This window comes from Pan troglodytes, chromosome 16 (genome assembly GCF_028858775.2).
Source record: "Pan troglodytes isolate AG18354 chromosome 16, NHGRI_mPanTro3-v2.0_pri, whole genome shotgun sequence".
NCBI classification, from domain to species: Eukaryota; Metazoa; Chordata; class Mammalia; order Primates; family Hominidae; genus Pan; species Pan troglodytes.
Genome location: NC_072414.2, coordinates 27,190,992 through 27,212,829, shown reverse-complemented (window position 1 = coordinate 27,212,829; position 21,838 = coordinate 27,190,992). Strand labels below are relative to the sequence as shown.

Below are 21,838 nucleotides of genomic sequence, written 5' to 3'. Positions count from 1 at the left end.
AAAAAAAAATCCTAAAATTCATATGGAACCAAAAAAGAGCCCACATATCCAAAGCAAGACTAAACAAAAAGAACAAATCTGGAGGCATCACATTACCTGATTTCAAACTACACTATAAGGCCATACTCACCAAAACAGCATGGTACTGTATAAAAATAGGCACATAGACCAATGGAACAGAATAGAGAACCCAGAAATAAATCCAAGTACAGCCAAATGATCTTTCACAAAGCAAACAGAAACATAAAGTGGGGAAAAGACACCCTATTCAACAAATTGCGCTGGGATAATTGACTAGCCACATGTAGAATAATGAAACTGGATCCTCATCTTTCACCTTATACAAAAATCAACACAATATGGATCAAGGACTTAAATCTAAGACTTGAAACTATAAAAATTCTAGAAGACAACATCAGAAAAACCCTTCTAGACATTGGCTTAGGCAAGGATTTTTTGACCAAGTACCCAAAAGCAAATGCAATAAAAACAAAGATGAATAGCTGGGACTTAAATAAACTAAAGATCTTTTGCATGGCTAAAGGAACAGTCAGCAGAGTAAACAGACAAGCCACAGAGTGGGAGAAAATCTTTACAATCTATACATCTGACAAAGGACTAATATCCAGAATCTACAATGAACTCAAACAAATTAATAAGAAAAAACAAACAATCCCATCAAAAGTAGGCTAAGGACATGAATAGACAGTTCTCAAAAGAAGATATACAAATGGCCAACAAACATACGAAAAAATGCTAAACATCACTAATGATCTGGGAGATGCAAATCAAAACCACCTTAGTCCTACAAGAATGGACATAATTAAAAAATAGAAAAATAATAGATGCTGGCATGGATGTGGTGAACAGGAAACACTTCTACATTGCTGATAGGAATGTAAACTAGTAAAACCACTATGGAAAACAGTGTGGAGATTCCTTAAAGAACTAAAAGTAGAACTACCATTTGATCCAGCAGTCCCACTACTGTGTATCTACCCAGAGGAAAAGATGCCATTATTCAAAAAAGATACTTGTACACGCATGTTTACAGCAGCACAATTCGCAATTGCAAAAATGTGAAACTAATCCGATGGCCATCAATCAACAAGTGGATAAAGAAACTGTGGTATATATCTATGATGGAATACAACTCAACCGTAAAAAGAAATGAACTAATGACATTTGCAGTCACCTGGATGAGATTGAAGACTAATATTATTATTATTTTTTTTTTTTACTTTAAGGTCTGAGATACATGTGCAGAATGTGCAAGTTTGTTACATAGGTATACATGTTCCATGGTGGTTTGCTGCATCTATCAACCCATCATCTAGGTTTTAAGTCCCGCATGCATTAGGTATTTGTCCTAATGGTCTCTCTCTCCTTGCTCCCCACCCCCTGACAGGACCCAGTGTGTGATATTCTCCTCCCTGTGTCCATGTGTTCTCATTGCTCAGCTCCCACTTATGTGTGAAAAAACGTGGTGTATGGTTTTCTGTTCCTGTGTTAGTTTGCTGAGAATTATGGCTTCCAGGGTCATCCATGTTCCTGCAAAGGACATGAGCTTACTCTTTTTTATGGCTGCATAGTATTCCATGGTGTATATGTGCCACATTTTCTTTATCCAGTCTACCATTGATGGGCATTTGGGTTGGTTCCAAGTCTTTGCTATTGTAAATAGTGCTGCAATAAACATACATGTGCATGTGTCTTTATAGTAGAATGATTTATAATCGGCCAGGCGTGGTGGCTCAAGCCTGTAATCCCAGCACTTTGGGAGGCTGGGGTGGGCAGATCATGAGGTCAGGAGTTCGAGACCATCCTGGCCAACATGGCGAAACCCTGTCTCTACTAAAAATACAAAAAAATTAGCCAGGCGTAGTGGCGGGCACCTGTAGTCCCAGCTACTCAGGAGGCTGAGGCAGGAGAATGGCGTGAACCCAGGAGGCGGAGCTTGCAGTGAGCCGAGATTGCGCCACTGCACTCCAGACTGGGGGACAGAGCCAGACTCCGTCTCAAAAAAAAAAAAGAATGATTTATAGTTCTTTGGGTATATACCCAATAATGGGATTGCTGGGTCAAATGGTATTTCTGGTTCTAGATCCTTGAGGAATCGCCACACTGTCATCCACAACGGTTTAAATAATTTACACTCCCACCAAGAGTGTAAAAGCATTCCTATTTCTCCACAGCCTCGCCAGTATCTGTTGTTTCCTGACTTGTTAATAATCACCATTCTAACTGGCGTGAGATGGTATCTCATTGTGGTTTTGATTTGCATTTCTCTGATGACCAGTGATGATGAGCTTTTTTTCATATGTTTGTTGGCTGCATAAATGTCTTCTTTTGAGAAGTGTCTGTTCATATCCTGTGCCCACTTTTTGATTGGGTTTTTTTTTTTTTTCTTGTAAATTTGTTTAAGTTCCTTGTAGTTTCTGGATATTAGCCCTTTGTCAGATGGATAGATTGCAAAAATTTTCTGCCATTCTTTAGGTTGCCTGTTCACTCTGATGATAGTTTCTTTTGCTGTGCAGAAGCGCTTTAGTTTGATTAGATCCCATTTGTCAATTTTGGTTTTTGTTGCAATTGCTTTTTATTATGAAGTCTTTGCCCGTGCCTATGTCCTGAATGGTATTGGCTAGGTTTTCTTCCAGGGTTTTATGGTTTTGGGTTTTACACTTAAGTCTTTAATCCATCTTGAGTTAATTTTTGTATAAGGTATAAGGAAGGGGTCTAGTTTCTGTTTTCTGCATCTGGCTAGCCAGTTTTCCCAGCACCATTCATTAAATAGGAAATCCTTTCTCCATTGCTTGTTTTTGTCAGGTTAGTTGAAGATCAGATGGTTGTAGACATGTGGTGTTATTTCTGAGGTCTCTATTTGGTTCCATTGGTCTATATATCTGTGTTGGTACCAGTACTGTGCTGTTTTGGTTACTGAAGCCTTATAGTATAGTTTGAAGTCAGGTAGGATCCCTCCAGCTTTGTTCTTTTTGCTTAGGATTGTCTTGGCTATACGGACTCTTTTTTGGTTCCATATGAAATTTAAAGTAGTTTTTTTCTAATTCTGCAAAGAAAGTCACTGGTAGCTTGATGGGAGTAGCACTGAATCTATAAATTACTTTAGGCAGTAAGGCCATTTTCATGATATTGATTCTTCCTATCCATGAGCATGGAATGTTTTTCCATTTGTTTGTGTCCTCTCTTATTTCCTTGAGCAGTGGTTTGTAGTTATCCTTGAAGAGGTCCTTCACATCCCTTGTAAGTTGTATTCCTAGGTATTTCATTCTCTTTGTAGCAATTGTGAATGGGAGTTCACTCAGGATTTGGCTCTCTGTCTATTGTTGGTATATAGGAATGCTTGCGATTTTTGCACATTGATTTTGTATCCTGAGACTTTGCTGAAGTTGCTTATCAGCTTCTTATCAACTGCACTGAGTTTGGGGGCTGAGATAATTGGGTTTTCTAATATATACAACCATGTAGTCCGCAAACAGACAATTTGACTTTATTCTAAGTGAAGTAACTCAGGAATGGAAAACCAAACATCGTATTTTCTCACTGAAAAGTGGAAGCTAAGCTATGAGGATGCAAAGGCGTAAGAATGATACAATGGACTTTTGGGGAAAGGGTGAGGGACTCAGGAAAGCGTGAGAAGGGGGTGAAGGATAAAAGACTACAAATTGGGTGCCGTATATACTGGTCGGGTGATGGGTGCACAAAAATCTCACAAATCACCACAAAAGAACTTACTCATGTAACCAGACACCACCTGTTCCCCAGTAACCTATGGAAATTAAAAAAAATTTTTTTTTAATTTTAAAGAAATGCCTTAGGCTGTGTAATTTATAAAGAAAAGAGGTTTAATTGGCTCTTGGTTCTGCAGACTGTACAGGAAGCATGGTGCTGACATCTGCTCAGCTTGTGATAAGTCCTCAGGAAGCTTACAGTCATGGTGAAAAGGCAAAGGGGGGCTGGTATATCACATGGGAGCAAGAGAGGGAGCCATGAGGGTGGGGTGTCACATTCTTTTTGGTTTGTTTTTTTTTTTTTTAGATGGGGTCTCACTCTGTTGCCCAGGCTGGAGTGCAGTGGTGCGATCTCGGCTCACTGCAACCTCTGCCTCCTGGGTTCAAGCGATTCTCCTGCCTCAGCCTCCGGAGTAGCTGGAATTAAGGCATGCGCCACCATGCTCAGCTAATTTTTCTATTTTTGGTAGAGATGGGTTTCACCATGTTGGCCAGGCTGGTCTTGAACTCCTAACCTCAGGTGATCCACCTGCCTTGGCCTCCCAAAGTGCTAGGATTACAGGTGTGAGCCACCATGCCTGGCCCCACATTCTTTTAAACAATCAGATCTCACAGGAACTCAGAGCAAGAAGTTACTTATTATTGTGAGGTTCCAAGCTATTCATGAGGGATCCGCCCCCATGACCCAAACACCATGGGTGTTTGGCCCTACCTGGAACACTGGGGATTACATTTCAACATGAGATTTCAAGGCACAAACATCCAAACAATATCAGCAAGGACATAATTCAGTCCATAACATCATGCTTCCTAGATGTTAGCCCTTATTATAAGCACTTTGGATATAAAGTCGTTCCTTAGTTTCCATGGGGGAAAACTTACAGGACCCCTATGGACACCAATATTCACAGATACTCAAGTGCCTTATATTAAATGGCCATAGTGTCTGCACATAACCTATATACATCCTCTTGTATACTTTAAATCATCTCTAGATTAATTATAATATCTAATACAGTGTAAATGCTATATAAATATTTGTTATACTCTATTGGTTTTTTGTGTTTTTTTTATTGTATTGTTATTTTTATTGATTTTTTAAAATATTTTTGATCTGTGGTTGGTTGAATCCACAGAAGCAGAATCCATAGATACAGAAGGTGAACTGCATTGTCTTTAATGTTCACAAACACCCTATAAAATAGATAGTATGTTACCACCATTTCATAAATAAGGAAAACAAAGAAAACATGAAGTAAGTAACTTGTCTGAGGTTACATAGTTTATAAATGATGAAGCCAAGTTTAAACACAGCTGTCTGGTTATAGAGTTCATGCCCTTGAACACTGAGCTAAACTGCCCTGCTGAAGCCAACAGGACTCCCTTCTGTCATCTCTGTTTCTATCTAGGTGTTTGCTCTACCTCGCAGCGTAGCTTTCTCTGATTCTTAAGTGCATGGGAGAAACATGCCCAGCCCTCAGCCCCAGAGATTCCATGTTTCAATTCTCAATCCCCATCCTGTATGTCTGGGACAGAGAATTCTACCACCATCGTGGGTCAGCTTTGCCCTGCATAGTGCCTGACAATATTGATTGAAGAAGTGAATACTTGAGTGGTCACTATGTATTACTCCAACTGCCTCTACTCTATATGTGTAACTGTAACTGGCAAAATGGATGAGTCATGCTCTATTGGTGCTTACTCGTCTTGTTATCCTGTTATTCTCCCCTGAGATGGCACCTCGATTCAGATGCTTTCCTTTGAAACAACTTTAATTGATATGGGTGTTTTTTATCAAATGTTTTTTTCTTCTTCTTGCCCTGAGGAAATGTTTGCAAAGAATATATTTTCATATCCCTTTTCTTCAAGTTATGAAATGAAAGCTACCCAATTGGGGGTAGGGGGTGGGGTTGATGAAAGCCAGAAAGGGTGAATAATGCCTGTTTGTGTGTTTGTTTGTTTGTTTGTTTAACTCCATTGACCTTTTATTTAACCCTTCTATTCCTATGGGAACTGTCAGAGGTTTGGGCAGCATGGCAGCTTTTTGGGATAAGGGTTAGTTTCATACTGTGAAAGAAGTTTGGCTGAACTAATCCTTTTGTAGGGAAGCCTTATGTTTGGCTGTCAGTGGTTTCCTAGACATATTTATACCCTACCTCAATTCTAAATCCTCTCTATCTGATTAGACCAATAACTAAAAACATGTAGTTTGTAGGTAGATGGTCTTCGCTTCAGCTCCCATTTCTATCAGTTTACAAGCTTTGTGACCTTTGGCAAGTTACTGAACTTCTCTGTGTTTGTGTACTGAGCTATAAAATGAAAAGGATCAAAGGATCTTTACATCGTAAAACTGCTATGAGATTTAAATAAAAATGTATCTAAGTATCTTGTCTGTGTTAGAAGCTCAACAATTGGCTTTCTTCTCATTTCCTTATTAGGAGAATATAACCGTAATAAAAATATGTAGTGGACTAGATCCTTCTAGGAAGTTGTCATTCCCAACAAACACAAGAGCATTTCGAAGGAATATTTAGTATTTCAAGATATTAGAGTGTATTAGGGAAATAACTTAGGTTTTTTCTAGGTGCCCTTAAAGAAGTAAACTAGACACAGCCTCCATTGTTGTGGACCAAATGCATTAACCAAGTCCAAAAACTGTAGAAATAACTACTGAAAAATCACTGTAACTGCATTATCAGATTACTACTTGAGGCACAATTCATGAAGGCTAGAAAAAATGTATAACCTTAGATCCTACCTACTTCTATTCAAAATTTGAGAACCAAAGCCCAGATGGTTCTATTTACCATCAAAATTATCTCACCTTTAACTTACAATACAGATAACAAAATAGCTGACAAGATCAGCAGAACCGATGCACTCCATTCATAATATTGTTTCTCTGAAAATGATTTTCCACTTCAATGCAACATGGACTAAAGACTATAGCAAGTAATCTTTTATTTCCTTTCTTTCTTTTTCTTTTTTATTTCTTATTTTCCTAATTGGTGCCAATAGATACCATTCTTTTGGTTGCTAACAGACAATAGTTCAACTCAGTGGATTGCATCTTATATTTCAGTTAATGTTCAGAGTTTACAAGCACACCCTTAACAAGGCCGGACGTGGTGGCTCACGCCTGTAATCCCAGCACTTTGGGAGGCCGAGGCGGGCGGATCATGAGTTCAGGAGATTGAGACCATCCTGGCTAACATGGTGAAACCCCATCTCTACTAGAAATACAAAAAAGATTAGCTGGGCGTGGTGGCAGGTGCCTGTAGTCCCAGCTACTCGGGAGGCTGAGGCAGGAGAATGGCGTGAACCCAGGAGGTGGAGCTTGCAGTGAGCCAAGATTGTGCCACTGCACTCCAGCCTGGGTGACAGAGCAAGACTCTGTCTCAAAAAAAAAAAAAAAAAAGAAACACACCCTTAACAATGTGAAAGAAATAAAGAATACATAAAATGAAGTCCTGGCCAGGCGCGGTGGCTGCGCCTGTAATCCCAGCACTTTGGGAGGCCGAGGCGGGCGGATCACGAGGTCAGGAGATCGAGACCATCCTGGCTAACATGGTGAAACCCCGTCTCTACTAAAAGTACAAAAAAAAAATTAGCCGGGCGTGGTGGCGGGCGCCTGTAGTCCCAGCTACTCGGGAGGCTGAGGCAGGAGAATGGCGTGACCCCGGGAGGCAGAGCTTCCAGCCTGGGTGACTCCGTCTCAAAAAAAATAAAAATAAAAAAATTAAAAATAAAATGAAGTCCTGAAATTCACGGAAATAGGTTTATCCTTACTGACTAAAAGCCCTAAATAAGTCTAAACATTCTCATTTTGTTCAAGGGTTTCTGGGGTTGCATTGAGTTCTCCTTACTCTTAGAGAGATTTAATCAGACCATATAATCAGATAGTTTGTCCTAAGAGCAAGCAATAACTACTAAATTTAGGAATGTTCATAAGAAAACAGTGAAGAAGAAAAAAAGGAATATACATTTTACATTTTAAGGAATTGGAATGATTTAACTTAGGAAGGAATAACTTTGAGAAGAACTAATAGTCTTCCAACATATGAAATAATTTATTTAGGTAGTCCTCATAATATGTTTTCTATTTTTATAGGATATCAGGGGATAAGTCTGAATAGCAGCAAAAGACTTGGGGATTGATATTGGGGAGTTATTGTAAATGAGCTGTCAATCAATATAATTATTTTCTCAGAGACTTACATAATTAAAAAGGTGATTTTCATGTTGGAAACATTCATCTTGGCATTATTTTACATGAAAGCTATTTAATATTCTTTATTTTAATTATATTTGATTCTCCTCTGCCTAATGGTCTTTCCTGCCCTCTTCCTACCTTGCCAGCCTTGTTTTTCCTATCTGATTTTCCTCCTCATGTGCCCTAACAGTAGTTAATTCTACAAAGCCCAATTCCTGGTCCTTTGTTCTTTTTATATCTTTTTTTTTTCCATTTTTTATACCTTCAATTAATTGGCCCATCTGTCCCTAAGGTTCTGTAACATGACTTCATGTTTAACTTCCTTTTAATCTTATGTTTTCAAAAATATATAGTATTAGAAGATATACTGTAACCACCTCACCCTCACTAAGTTTTTTCTGCTTTCCCCTAAAAAAATTTTTTTAAAGCAGCAGAAGAAAAAGACTCCTCTTTCCCATTGTTTTTTGTTTTTTAGAGCTGCAAACTCACAAATCTTGCAGGCTCCCAAAATAGGAGACCTCAAGTCACTTTTGAATATTTTGTCATCATCTCTGCATTGAATATGTCACCCATTCTTTCCTTAATAATATCTCTCAGACCTGTATTTTCACCTTCATTCCTACCATTGCTATTCTTACCACATTATATCTGCACTACTGCAGTTGCCTGTCTGTTCTATCTAGCTTCAATCTTCCACCTTCCTACTTCTTGCTGCAAATATGGCTACACCATTTTATTTTAGTAATGATACACTCTTGCTCAAACTCCTTCAGTTTTCTTTTATTTATTTATTTTATTTTATTTTATTTTTTTTTGAGACAGAGTCTCGCTCTGTCGCCCAGGCTGGAGTGCAGTGGCACAATCTCGGCTCACTGCAAGCTCTGCCTCCCAGGTTCACACCATTCTCCTGCCTCAGCCTCCCGAGTAGCTGGTACTACAGGCGCCTGCCACCACGCCCGGCTAATATTTTGTATTTTTAGTAGAGACAGGGTTTCACCATGTTAGCCAGGATGGTCTTGATCTCCTGACCTCATGATCTGCCGGCCTCGGCCTCCCAAAGTGCTGGGATTACAGGTGTGAGCCACCGCACCTGGCCTAGTTTTCTTTTGTATACTACACACCAAATTCAAACAGTTTTGCTTTGCTTCCATTAGGTTATATTGGTAGCACTAGGATCCTATTTGAGCACTGGAATAAGAAACCCAAGAGTCCTCATACCTTCCTCTACTATAAATCTCATGAGGCTCCCAAGGGAGATAAATACACAAAAAGTGATGGCAAATGAATAAAGATGAGTTGTATGTAACATTAACAAGGTGTCTGAAACCATCAGGCTATTCTCGAAAACTGATGAGCAATTAGAAGTTTAGGCCTAAACATAGCATCTCCATCTCCAAAAGCCGGATATTGCCACAAACAAATCATCAAGCCTGAGATAATTAGAATTCCCCAGAAGCTAAGAGCTCTTAGGATTGGGGAAGATAGAGAGACCAAAAGACAGGCAGTAAGGAAGTAGGAATAAGGGCCTGCCTTGAAAAAAGTGTATCCCTTTGCCTGATAGGTGAAAAAATAGCATCAGCAGCAGAGGAGAGCTAGCTGAACCAAGAAGGCCTCAGTCCTGCTGCAGATCTAGTTTCAGTGGTAGAAGAGAAGAAGCAAAGAGCATTCATTCTTGTGTGTGACCTTTTGGCACACATAAGTAAAACTGGTCCAGTACAGATCAAGGCATCTCACCCAATCTGATTAGCAGCTCCTCCCTGCCCACTCACAACAGTTTACAAGGCTCTTTGGAAGCAAGCCCTTGGCAGCCTTATTTTTCATTGCTCTCAGTTTTGTTTTTTTTACTGCACTTTATACTGTCCATGCACATTTCCACTTCTTGGATTATATCTTTTATTTATCCTATCCTTCATATATCCAGATCCTTGTATCCTTTCAAGACCAGTTTATGACTGGCCTCCTCATTGAACTCTACTATTGCTGCCCACAGTGATTATAAATGCCTCCAAATTTCTATGAATTTTATTATTATTTTACTCAGTTTTGCACTTAGTTGTCCACTAATCATTTTATTTCTGTATTAATGTTATGTATTATAGTATATATGTATGTAAACTCCTTGAATGCATGAACCATGTCTTTCTTTTCTTTCAAGTAAAGCTCCTAGCATAGTACCTATTGTATTGTGGAAACACAGAGCTACAAAGACAATAGAAAACAATTATTACTGATTATTGGTTGATTAATTAAATAATTACCTTTTGATTAAGTTATGTCTATGTGGTACTGTTAAAATAAAATCATAATGGAAGTATATAGCCTGTTCTACTTCCTTTAGACATTTGATACCAACCGGGAGTAATATTCAAAATACTTAACAGGCATTATCGAACTAGCACTGGCCAATCAGAACAGATTCTGACTGCTACAATATTAAATTTATGTTAGTTGCTTGACAGTGCAAACTCTAACTAGTTCAGAACTAAAATAAATTGAAAGTTTAGTCCCTGATTTGCCAGAGATTAACAATCTGTAGCCATATATTATATATCTTAGCTGACTTTTTATTAGCCTACCTACAAAGCCAATAAAAGCCAATTAAGCTAATTGAATACTTAACCTGATCATGCTTTCCTTTCCCCTCCTGCTATAATAGCCCTCCTGTTTATATATACCATATATGATTGCCTCTTTCATATGCTGTCTACTTCAAACTTGATAGACTGATAAGCATCATATTTGGAATGCCATGGTTCACAGTACATGATAAGCATCTCCATTGGCTATTCCTGTAAGTTTGCTGTTATAATACCAAGCATTACTGAATAGCAGCCTGTGCCCTGGGAATGATATAATTAAGTCCCTTCTGATTACTTCTTAGGTAGAAATTACTTTTGGCCTATATGTTTTTAGATTACACATACTTTTACAAAAACATATTTTTGTAAAAGAACATTTTGTAAAGGACACATGTAAGAACATGTGTCCTGGAGAACTTGTATTCAGATTCAACCAGTTAAAACTAAACTAAATTGTTTGCAGAAGTAGCCCTCTACAAACTTCAATATCAACAAAGCAATTTAGGTGTTTTGTTACATTGAATCAGTGACACTATAATGTTACTTCACAATACTGCTACGCCATGACTATCATATGACAGCGATATAAAAGAAAGACTTTTTTTAACTTGTCGATTTACTTTTTAAAACATGTTTTTTGCATTGGTTTCATATTTTACCTGTCAAGTGGTGAAAATTTGTATTTCTAAACTAAACTGTAAAATATTATGGGGATTAGTGAGTGTGTTTTTAAACACAATAGATTAGTTTCAAATCCCAAAGTAAAAGCTACGGAATTTTTTTAAAGGCAGAGAAATGTCTTGCTGGGTGCTAACACCTTCAGAAGCTATTATTACAGTGTAGCAGAGGAGGACTCTTGCAGATGGAGAAAGCAATGTTAAGATTCACACCAGACCTTGTCCTTCTATGCCTTTTCCCCCTGTGCAAAGGAATCTGTCAAATCTTATTCCTTTCTTTGAAGAAATGCCTAAAGAATGTCAGTTCAGTCTGGCTACACTTAGACATCATGTGGAATATTGTGGATGCCTTCAAGAGAAAAAGACATTCTGAAAAATGTAATTTAGGGGTTATCAAAAGGAAGTATTTTGGCTTTTTATGGCTGGGCTGAAAGTTTACTTCTTTTTCATAATAATGGTTTCTTACATTTATACTGTCCTTTTTTTTTCCTTTCAAAGCATTTTAAGATTGAATATCTTATTTAATTCTTATTATATTCTAGATTTGATTTGAAGTTATTTTACTATGTTTATAGTAAAACCACAGTACTGTTATTTTGTGTTTTCTGACCGCTAGCTTGTGTGGTTATTTTTCTAGATGGATTATTTTTCACTGTATGGACTATAGACAGCATGGCCCAATCTAGAATGACATAACTGTTTCTCTCAGTAATAATTACGAACATCGGAGTGTAATGTACTTTCAGTCAGTTCCTTCTGAATGTTCGACAAGACTCTCCAAACCCTGCTTTTCATGTTATGCTCATAATCTGCCTATGGAGGCCAAATGTCTCATCAGTAAAGTCTTCCTTGACCCCCAAAAGAGTTAGGCACTCTACCTTTCTTCTCTCAGAACATCTTGCACACAATATTGACATTGGGAATTCAATTATAGTCCTATGTCATATTTATCTCTGTATTCTCAGTACCTAGCTCAGTAAATGTTTGTTGAATGAATGAATGAATGAATGAATGTACAAATGAACATGCGTGGTATGCTTTGTTGTGCCAAACTGGTACTTTATTTAAAGGCCATTCCACCTGACTGCTGCTGGGCTCCCACCCACTGAATCTCAAATTCACCAACATGATTGGGAGATACAAGAGCTACTTAAGGAATTTCCTTACTAACTTCAATTAAAATTAAAAATAGTAAGCCTTTTTGTTTTTCAAAGAGTGCTTGTAGACCAGTATTTTCAGAAGAGAGGTCTAAGAATCAGACAAAGTCCATTATGCTTTATGCAGGGCTATGGGATAATATAGAAGAGATATTAAAGTGTTGGGTAAATCAGTGTAGAGACTATAAATGCTGTTTTGAGAAAAGCTTTGAAAATAATGAAGAGGAAGAGTAGCATTGCCTCTTGTTATTACCTCAAGTAGAAAAAAGAAAAATTTAGGTGAAATAAATGTCAGATGGAATCTAATTCCTAATAAGCAGATAGTACTAAAGAAAACAAACAAAACTTTATTATTTGTTTTAATAAAGCATCCAAGATAGATTGTGCTCCTTCCTCCTTGCTCTAGAGTGGGGGCAACTAAGAAGTACTTTTTAAAATACTTGTGTCCTTTTTTTTTTATCTTTGAATTAAAAAAAAACAACAACAAGGCTTAAATCCATATGAGTGAATTTTCTGTGTGAAAAGTCAGCATGGACTAGAAAAAAGGCCCTTTAAAAATTATAAACTGTGCTGGGCGCGGTGGCTCACGCCTGTAATCCCAGCACTTTGGGAGGCCGAGGCGGGCAGATCATGAGGTCAGGAGATCGAGACCATCCTGGCTAACACGGTGAAACCCCGTCTCTACTAAAAATACAAAAAAATTAGCCAGGCGTGGTGGTGGGCGCCTGTAGTCCCAGCTACTCAGGAGGCTGAGGCAGGAGAATGGCATGAACCCGGGAGGCTGAGCTTGGAGTGAGCAGAGATCGCTCCACTGCACTCCAGCCTGGGTGACAGAGCGAGACTCTGTCTCAAAAAAAAAGAAATTATAAACTGTGAGGCCAGGCAAAATGGCTCATGTCTGTAATCCCAACAATTTGGGAGGCCTAGGTCGGAGGATCACTTGAGCCCAGTTTGAGATCATCCTTGGCAATATAGTGAGACTGTCTCTACAAAAAATAAAAATAAAAAGTTAGACAAGTGACATGGTGGATGCCTGTAGCCCCAGCTGCTTGGGATGCTGAGGCAGAAGGATCGCTTGAGTCCAGGGCTAGACTGCAGTGAGCTATGATCATGCCACTGCACTCTAGCCTAGGCGAGAGAGTGAGACCCTGTCTCTTAAAAAAAAAAAAAAAAAAAGTATTTTTTGGCATTATCCTTCTTATGAGTTCAGAGGAAATATGGAAGAATCTTCTAGAGTTAATTTAATACCTGTTTATTTCTCCATATAAAGTCTCACTGGAGGGTTGTGAAGATTAATGAGATGTTTATAAAATGTCTGAGACCTCTGGAAGAAAGGTGATATGTAAATAGAGTATTAGTAGTAGTAGCTCTGTGATAAACTAATGATTAAAATATCTTCCTTAGTTATCAGAAGTAATAAGTTAAAATCCATTGAGAGGTTTCTCTTCATTAGAAACTTTTCACGTATTTTTTTTCTTCATGGTGTCAAATAGAGATCTTACTTTCAGCATGTAATTATCCACATCAAATTATAATTCCTTCAGACTTAAATATTTTATAGGCATATTCATTATTTGAGTTTAATTTTCTAATTATTTGTAAGGGCAAAATTCTGCATGATTCTCCCACTTTAGTTTTCTACTTTAAGACATGTAAGCATGAGAGTAATGTAGCAGCTGACTCCTAGAAGGTACTTTGGTAAAGATCTCTCCCAGAGTCTGGCAAGAAATAAAGAGATGTTTATAAAATTGGGAACTAAAGAAGATCTTACCTAAATGGCTATTCATTAAGATATCTTTTTTTTTTTTTTTTTTTTTTTGAGACGGAGTCTTGCTCTGTTTCGCAGGCTGGAGTGCAGTGGCACCATCTCGGCTCACTGCAAGCTCTGCCTCCCGGGTTCACGCCATTCTCCTGCCTCAGCCTCTCGAGTAGCTGGGACTACAGGCACCCGCCACCACGCCCAGCTAATTTTTTGTATTTTTAGTAGAGACGGGGTTTCACCTTGTTAGCCAGGATGGTCTTCATCTCCTGACCTGGTGATCCCCCTGCCTCAGCCTCCCAAAGTGCTGGGATTACAGGTGTGAGCCACTGTACCCGGCCAAGATATCTTTTTTTAAAAAATCACTTAGAAAACATTTTTTAAAGACTTATGGCAAATTAGTAAGTATGAATTAAATGTATTCTGAGTCATTATTAGAATTAATTAGAAATTTTTATGAAGTGTGTTTATCTTATTTTTTAAGCTCATTGGAGATTTCCTGAAAAATTGTGATACCACTTTTTAAATGGGAAATCTGGAAGGGCTCTAGAGGCCACCATGTAATAAATTTAATTTAAATCCTTAATGAAATAGGAAAAAAAGTATACCTATATATAAAGTAATAGACTCATAGAATCTTGAATTATGAGTAGTCTTTCTAACACATTCATTGGTTGTATTGCACAGAACTCCCAAAGTAGTAAACACAGAGAAAAGTACAAGGACCATACACAGTAGTTGTCATGAGGACCCTTTTTTGTATGTCTCCACCCCTGTCACCTTTGAAATATAGATGCTATATATGTAGTAGTTACTTCTCTTTACTACTGTAGCTTCAGGTGAAACTATTTTAATCTATGTTTTGGACCACTCTAACTTAAAATTTCCATTCTTTTTTGTAATTCATAGGAAGAGTTTCATTTTTTTTTTTAAGAGAGGGTCTTGCTCTGTTGCCCAGGCTGGAGCGCAGTGGTGAGATCAGGGCTTACTGAAGCCTTGACCTCCTGGGCTCAAGCCATCCTTCCACCTTTGCCTCTCAAGTAGCTGAGACTACAAGCATATGCCACCACACCCAAATAACTTTTTAATTTTTGGTAGAGATGAGGTCCCACTATATTGCCCAGGCTGGTCTCAAACTCCTGAGCTCAAGCGATCATCCCGCCTCTGCCTCCCAAAGTGTTGGGATTACAGGCACGAGCCACATGTCCAGCCTTTTTTTTTAAACTAACTTTATAGATTTACATTCCTACTCCATCATGAGACATCAACATTGGTTAACCTAAGCACTTCTACCATATATGTAAAGTTTATGCCAAATAATTTTGAGAAGTCAAGAGTTAAATTCAACCTGAACTAAAAAACACAGAAAAAAGATCTTCAAGAGAAGGAAGAAGGAAGTAACAATAACAAAAACAAAAACCCTTAATGCTAACAAAGCTAGGTAATACTGGATTTCAGATCAGCTGAACGTTTCCAGTTCTGCATGACAGCAAAGAGAATGGTGTGATTATGGCACCGTGCTCAGAGGCACGCTGTATTGCTGTACTGCATCAGGAAGGATAAACCGTCTATAAAAAGCTGGTGAAACTGCATAAGGAATGTATTTGGGGCATCTCATTAAAGAAAGAAGTTAATCATCTGGGAAAGAAATGGGGCAAGAAGGACTGAGGTATGCAGAAATAAATTCCAACAGGAACTGATATAATAGATTGTGGGTTTTGACTTCCGGGAATTTCCTTATGTAAATCAATAGTCAAGACATGAATAACTATAAGAATGGGTAGGTGTTAAAATGTGATGAAGAATATATAAAATAAATGGAAAGACTTAGAGTTCTTCAAGAAAAATTAATGAATATCACTAAGTGACAATTTTTCCAGAATCCTAGACAGATCATATTGATGTCCTTAGGCCCAGTACATCTGGAAACAAAGAAAAGGATACTTTGAAGGAATTGAGAGGCTTTCTGAAATGGATTGCCTGAGGTCAGAGGCTAAAAAATAAGACCAGAAGATAACACAATTGTAAAGGAACTTTCCCCTTGAGATAGGGAAGGAGGTAAAAAGAAGAAGTAGGTAAAATAAATGAAAATTTGTATCTGAATTTTAATAGCGCTGAAATGAGGTGGAATCACTGCATAGAATCACTTCATTTATCCTAAATTTACAGGAAAAACATTTTTTTATAAATGAAGTCTTCAGATTACTTAAGTTTAATATTATCTAATAATATTAAACTTCATATTAATTTATTGTTAAATAATAAATTATTTAATTTAACATTATTTAAATATTTTAAATAAAATTCTTCTAAAATATATTTCACTTTATCCTGAATTTTAAAAAGAATCTCCTGGCTGGGTGTGGTGGCTCACGCCTGTAATCCGAACACTTTGGGAGGCCGAGGTGGGTGGATCACGAGGTCAGGAGTTCAAGACCAGCCTGGCCAACATGGTGAAACCCTGTCTCTACTAAAAATACAAAAATTAGCCGGGCGTGATGGCAGGTGCCTGTAATCCCAGCTACTCGGGAGCCTGAGGCAGAGAATTGCTTGAACCCAGGAGGCGGAGGTTGCAATGAGCTGAGATTGTGCCACTGCATTCCAGCCTGGGCGACAGAGCAAGACTCTGTCTCAAAAAATAAAATAAAATAAAAGAATCTCCTGAAGATTTTATTTGTTCTTAAAGATGCATGGTGGCATGAACATTGATTATTTACTCTAAAATAGTAATTATCCCAAAGATTATTGGGGTGAATTGGACTATTTTTTCCAGCTTGGATTTCTGAGCATTTGCACTTGCTTTATGTAGGTCTTATGTCTCCTCCCTGGCTACCATTTGACTTGCTTTCACTTCTTGATATCATTTATGAGCTGAGTCTAGTGACTCCCTCTCTGCTTCTTTCCAATTTGTTGTGTTCAACATATTACGGGCAGAAAATCCAGACAAGAAGCTTTGTGTGACCATAACTAAAGTAAAATAAGTTTTCAGGAAGCAACTGAGAAACTGAGATTGTATGAGCTCAAGCATGCAGTTCTTTTAGGACTTATATTGGCTGCTCAGTAGCTTTATTTTGGAGAGGAAGGTGGGGAGGAGCTTACTTCCAGGTCCTTGACTGCATTCTGTGTAGTAAACATTGTGACATCACATATTTCTATATCTCAGTTAACTTGTTTGAAATTGTCAGTGTCGTCACTATTTCAAATATAAAAAGGAAATGTAGAACATGTTCCAGAGCTAATGCTGTGAAGCTGTGCTTTATAATTGAAATCTTATTATCTATTTTATATTACTTGCAATAAATACTGTTAGTAATTACAGGAATGCATACTTTTTTATATGATTAGGTTTGCATTAAAGCAGCTGCTCCCAGGAGGAAGTATAGTGTACATGCATAGTCATACTTGTAGCAAAATCTCCACTTTGAATAATTCATAGTTAAGCCATTTCTTCTGTTCTTTAAGTTACCCCACAAGGTTACAAGAAAAGTGTGGTAAGGAGTATTGGCTTATGCTTGCCTTTCCAGATATATGATTAGAACACCCCTTACAGAATTCGAGAAGGGAAAGCAAGGAAGGGATGATCACATAGTAGGAATCTTTTTTTTTTTTTTGAGATGGAGTCTTGCTGTGTCCCCCAGGCTGGAGTGTAGTGGCGCGATCTCGGCCCACTGCAACCTCCACCTCCTGGGTTCAAGCGATTCTCTGCCTCAGCCTCCCCAGTAGCGGGATTACAGGTGCACACCACCACGCACAGCTAATTTTTGTATTTTAAGTAGAGATGCAGTTTCACCATGTTGGCCAGGCTGGTCTTGAACTCCTGGCCTCATGATCTGCCCACCTTGGCCGCCCGAAGTGCTGGGGTTACAGGTGTGAGCCACCGTGCCCGGCCCATAGTAGGAATCTTAAGGAGAAGATGCATATGGAGTTCTAGGGGCAGTAAAGTAAATATATAAGGGAGGGAGAAAGGATTGAGGAAATGAAAGAAAGCATGTTTTCAACTAGTGAAAACAGTGGAGTCCTTAGGAAACTTTATAAAGGATAAATGTTCAAGTATTGGCCCAAAAAAAGTGAGCATGTTTCAAAGAAAATAGAGTTTCTATTTTGATAAAGGTTTATTGCTACCTTAACTCATCCCTAAGCTTGCTGAGACAGCTTATAGAAGAAAGGACATTAAGCTCTAAGCCTAGCTCTGTTACTAAAGAGCTTTCTAACCTATAGCTAGTATTTAACCCAGACTTTAGTTCCCTCACTTATGAAAGATTTAGATGAGATTATTTCTAATATCCTTTCCAACTCTAAAATTCTATGATTTTCTGAGGAGCAAATTTTAAAGCATTGGTTTAGAATTTGTAAGCCAACTAATGTCACAGTGAAAGTGTCCTCCTTTAATGTCTTACATTACTTTTGACTATCCTAGAGGCTTGCATGTTCATTTTTTCTCTTCCAAGAGAAACTGTCCCATCCTTCTCCTTTTAGTGAAAACAGTTCTAGGCTATTCCTTGTGCTGTAATATGACCCCAACCCTACCTCTCACACCATTAGTGGTCTTTTGCCCGAGTAAGGCAAAAAGACAATCTTTTCATTAATAATTCAATGGCTTTATCAAGTGTCTTGGCACAAATTAAAAACAAGAATAACACCTTGCCCAAAAATATAAGGGTTGGTCCAGTATTGGGCTGCTATGGTAAAAAGAATGGATAGAAGATGTCATAAAATAAGAAGGACCATGATGTTCCACAGGAAAGCTAAAGTCCGTGAGAAACCAGACTCAAACAGGTTGAGAAGTTCTATGGAATGGTGGATTAAGTAGCCACTTGATAAAGTTCCCTTTATTGCTTACATTTATGTTCTAAGGATAATACTATTCAAATTGTTTAAGAGTACCACCACTCAATCAAGGTAAAGTTTTCCTGCTAATTACTTACTATGCATTATAATGATAAAAGAAGTAAGAAAATGCACACACACACACACACACACACAAAGCTGAGACCAAGAAAATACTAGTTTGAGTGCTAGCATGGAATTCTTGAACAACTGCTGCCGAGTTTCTTTTAATTGCCTTCAATCCAGAATAAGACTGTAGTTGCAGTACTCATGAGGCATTTCTAAGATTTTATTTCCTACAGTGCACCTTGTACCTCCACAAAAAATCCTCATTTCTCGAATCTGAGTTACATATAACCCTTCAAGTCTACTTAAGAGGTTGTTATACTTTCCATGTCACTACCACCTCTACCAAATCCCTCAACAACATATTATTATTTTTTATTTTTATACTTTTTGAGTAGCATTGCTGTCACTCCAATCAACAACCTTTTGAAGAAGTGCGGATCTCTCATTCATGAGTATGGAAACTCAGAGAATGTAAGTGACTTCCTTTTGTCTCTAACCTGTGTTCAAGCCTATAGGTAAGCAACTGCCAGATGTGGTATTTCTCTAACTAGACTTTTTACCCTCCCTAAGAACACTCCAGCCCCATAAATTTTTCCCAAAGATGTTACATGTTCCTAAGAAGTGACTTACATAAACACAAAAAACTAGTACCCTTACCTATTTACTATTTTTCTCCTCCTTTCCTGGTATGCTTTGCTAATGTCATCTTTTCATGGTGATGCCTGCCCATGTCACTACTGACACTTACAATGCCCAGTATTGATGGCACTATATTTTATGCTAATGGTACCATTCTTTTCCCCAGTCACCAGCACTCCCCTGTCACTATCAAATCACCGCCATTCTTATCAGTCCTCAAATAGCTGTCATCAATGCATCTAATGTTTACCAACAGACTCTTTTTAGTCTTCCTTATGTTCTCTTTGCATATTTCTTGCACTAAAATTCAGAAATGATAAAGTCAAAACCATTACAAACCCCAGTATTCCTCCTACGCACACACTTACACACATACCAGATATGCTTGCTCATTGACCCTGAACTAAACTAGTAAACATCTCTCTTTCCCTTTAGGTCAGGATGTATGTTCTTCCATTTCCACCTCCTGGCTCTTGACCTCATCTCTTATAAATGGATCCCTCGTGGACCCACCCTACCGTCCTGCAGACATGCCCAGACATGGCTAAATCCCAGAGTGAACACAGATCTTGACATCTACTACACTACTAATTAGCAATGAAGTACTTTCCATTATATACACACAGCCTCTTTTGCAGATTGTTGCTGATGATTTACATAACTTGCCCTTTATTTCTAAAAAGAAAAAAAATTATATTTTAGTACATTGAGTACATTGAGAACATTCAAAGATAAAAATATATCACTTATGTGGATGGCACTTTGTGGTCTTCCTTCCAAAAATCCATAACTGTGGTTTAACCATGAGAAAAACATTAGAAAACCCAAATCAAAGAACAATCTAGAAAAGTATCTGACTAGTACTACAAAACTGTCAAGGTCATCAAAACCAGGAAACTCAGACACAGTCACCGTCAAAGGAGCCTAAGGAGATATGACTATAAATAATATGGTAACTGGCCAGGATCGTGCAACAGAAAAAGAGCATTAAGTAAAAATGAAGGAAATCTGAATTAAATATGTGCTTTAGATAATAATAAAATTTGTAAATATTGGCTTATTAGTTATGACAAGTATACCATGGTAATATAAGATGTTAACAATTAGAGAAACTGGATTCAGGTTATACAGGAACTTTGTACTATCCTTGTAAATTTTCTGTAAATCTATAATTAAGTTTATTAAAGATTTATATATGTTATATAGGTGTGTATATATATTCAAACAAATATGTATATTATATACTGTGTATTTATTTATAATTATAAGTCAATTTTATATATGCATAAATCATGTATATGTGTGCACATATGATGTGTGTGTTATTCACCATTATGGAGTATATATCACTGCTTAGTTGGACAAAGATGAAAAAAAAACTAATCCTAATAGATAGAATGAATAATCTTCTAAGGATCATATTCATTATTTAGGAGTAACTGCTCCCCTCCAACTAATAAACTCATTTTGTTATTTAACAGTGTGCAGTCATTTGCAAAGTCAAAAAAAATTTCAAGACGACCTTTACTAAAGGGTCTATGAGTAAACTGGTGCATCCAAAATTGTGGCAACACATTAGAATATTCCAGAATTAATCCACAAAGTTTGAGCAACTTCTAGTGGCTGGAGGGGTGATACCTAGCTAATGATCAAAGAAAAACATCTGAAACTAAAGTAACATTTATCTCGGGGGGAAACAGCTTTTTGAAGAAAAAAAAAACGCTCTGTGTTCATTCTTGAAGAAGTCATGGAACTATTTGAAAGGAATATCTCCATGCTGATAACTATTGAATTTTAGACCATTTATCATAAGACTTTGGTTAGAAATAGTCTTCAGCCCTCATTTATCTTCTCTTTTACTGTATTGATTGTCAAACCAATGGATGGTTGAAGATTTTAAAGTCTAATTTCAGAACAGCAGGTCTATTTGAGGGGATTTAAGAAGGCTCCAGTGCAGGATTACTTTATAACCTTCTTTTCATTATGTTAATGATTATTTGCTAAATATGTCGTCATAATGGATCTTCGGCTGTCACCTGAGGAAGTGTGATACTGCCTTGTTTCATAGTTCTCCATTTTCAAAAATCCCAAGTAAGGCAAGCTCACTTTTTTACCTTTTACCAAGTGTCAGGCCTCTGAGCCCAGGCCATCGCATCCCCTGTGGCTTGC

General features: G+C 37.7%; 1 protein-coding gene across 4 annotated transcripts in view; it reads left to right on the top strand.

Annotated features, from left to right (window-relative positions):
- DPH6 (diphthamine biosynthesis 6) overlaps window positions 1-21,838 on the top strand; it is a 405,738-nt gene that overhangs the window by 273,804 nt on the left and 110,096 nt on the right. Inside the window, exon 10 of one of the 4 annotated variants that reach the window (XM_063794027.1) lies at window positions 19,426-19,496. The exons of the other annotated variants lie outside the window; for them this stretch is intronic. The gene's annotated coding sequence lies outside the window, so the exon portion shown is untranslated. Of the gene's footprint in view, window positions 1-19,425; window positions 19,497-21,838 lie in introns of those variants that run through there. 4 annotated transcript variants of the gene reach the window in all.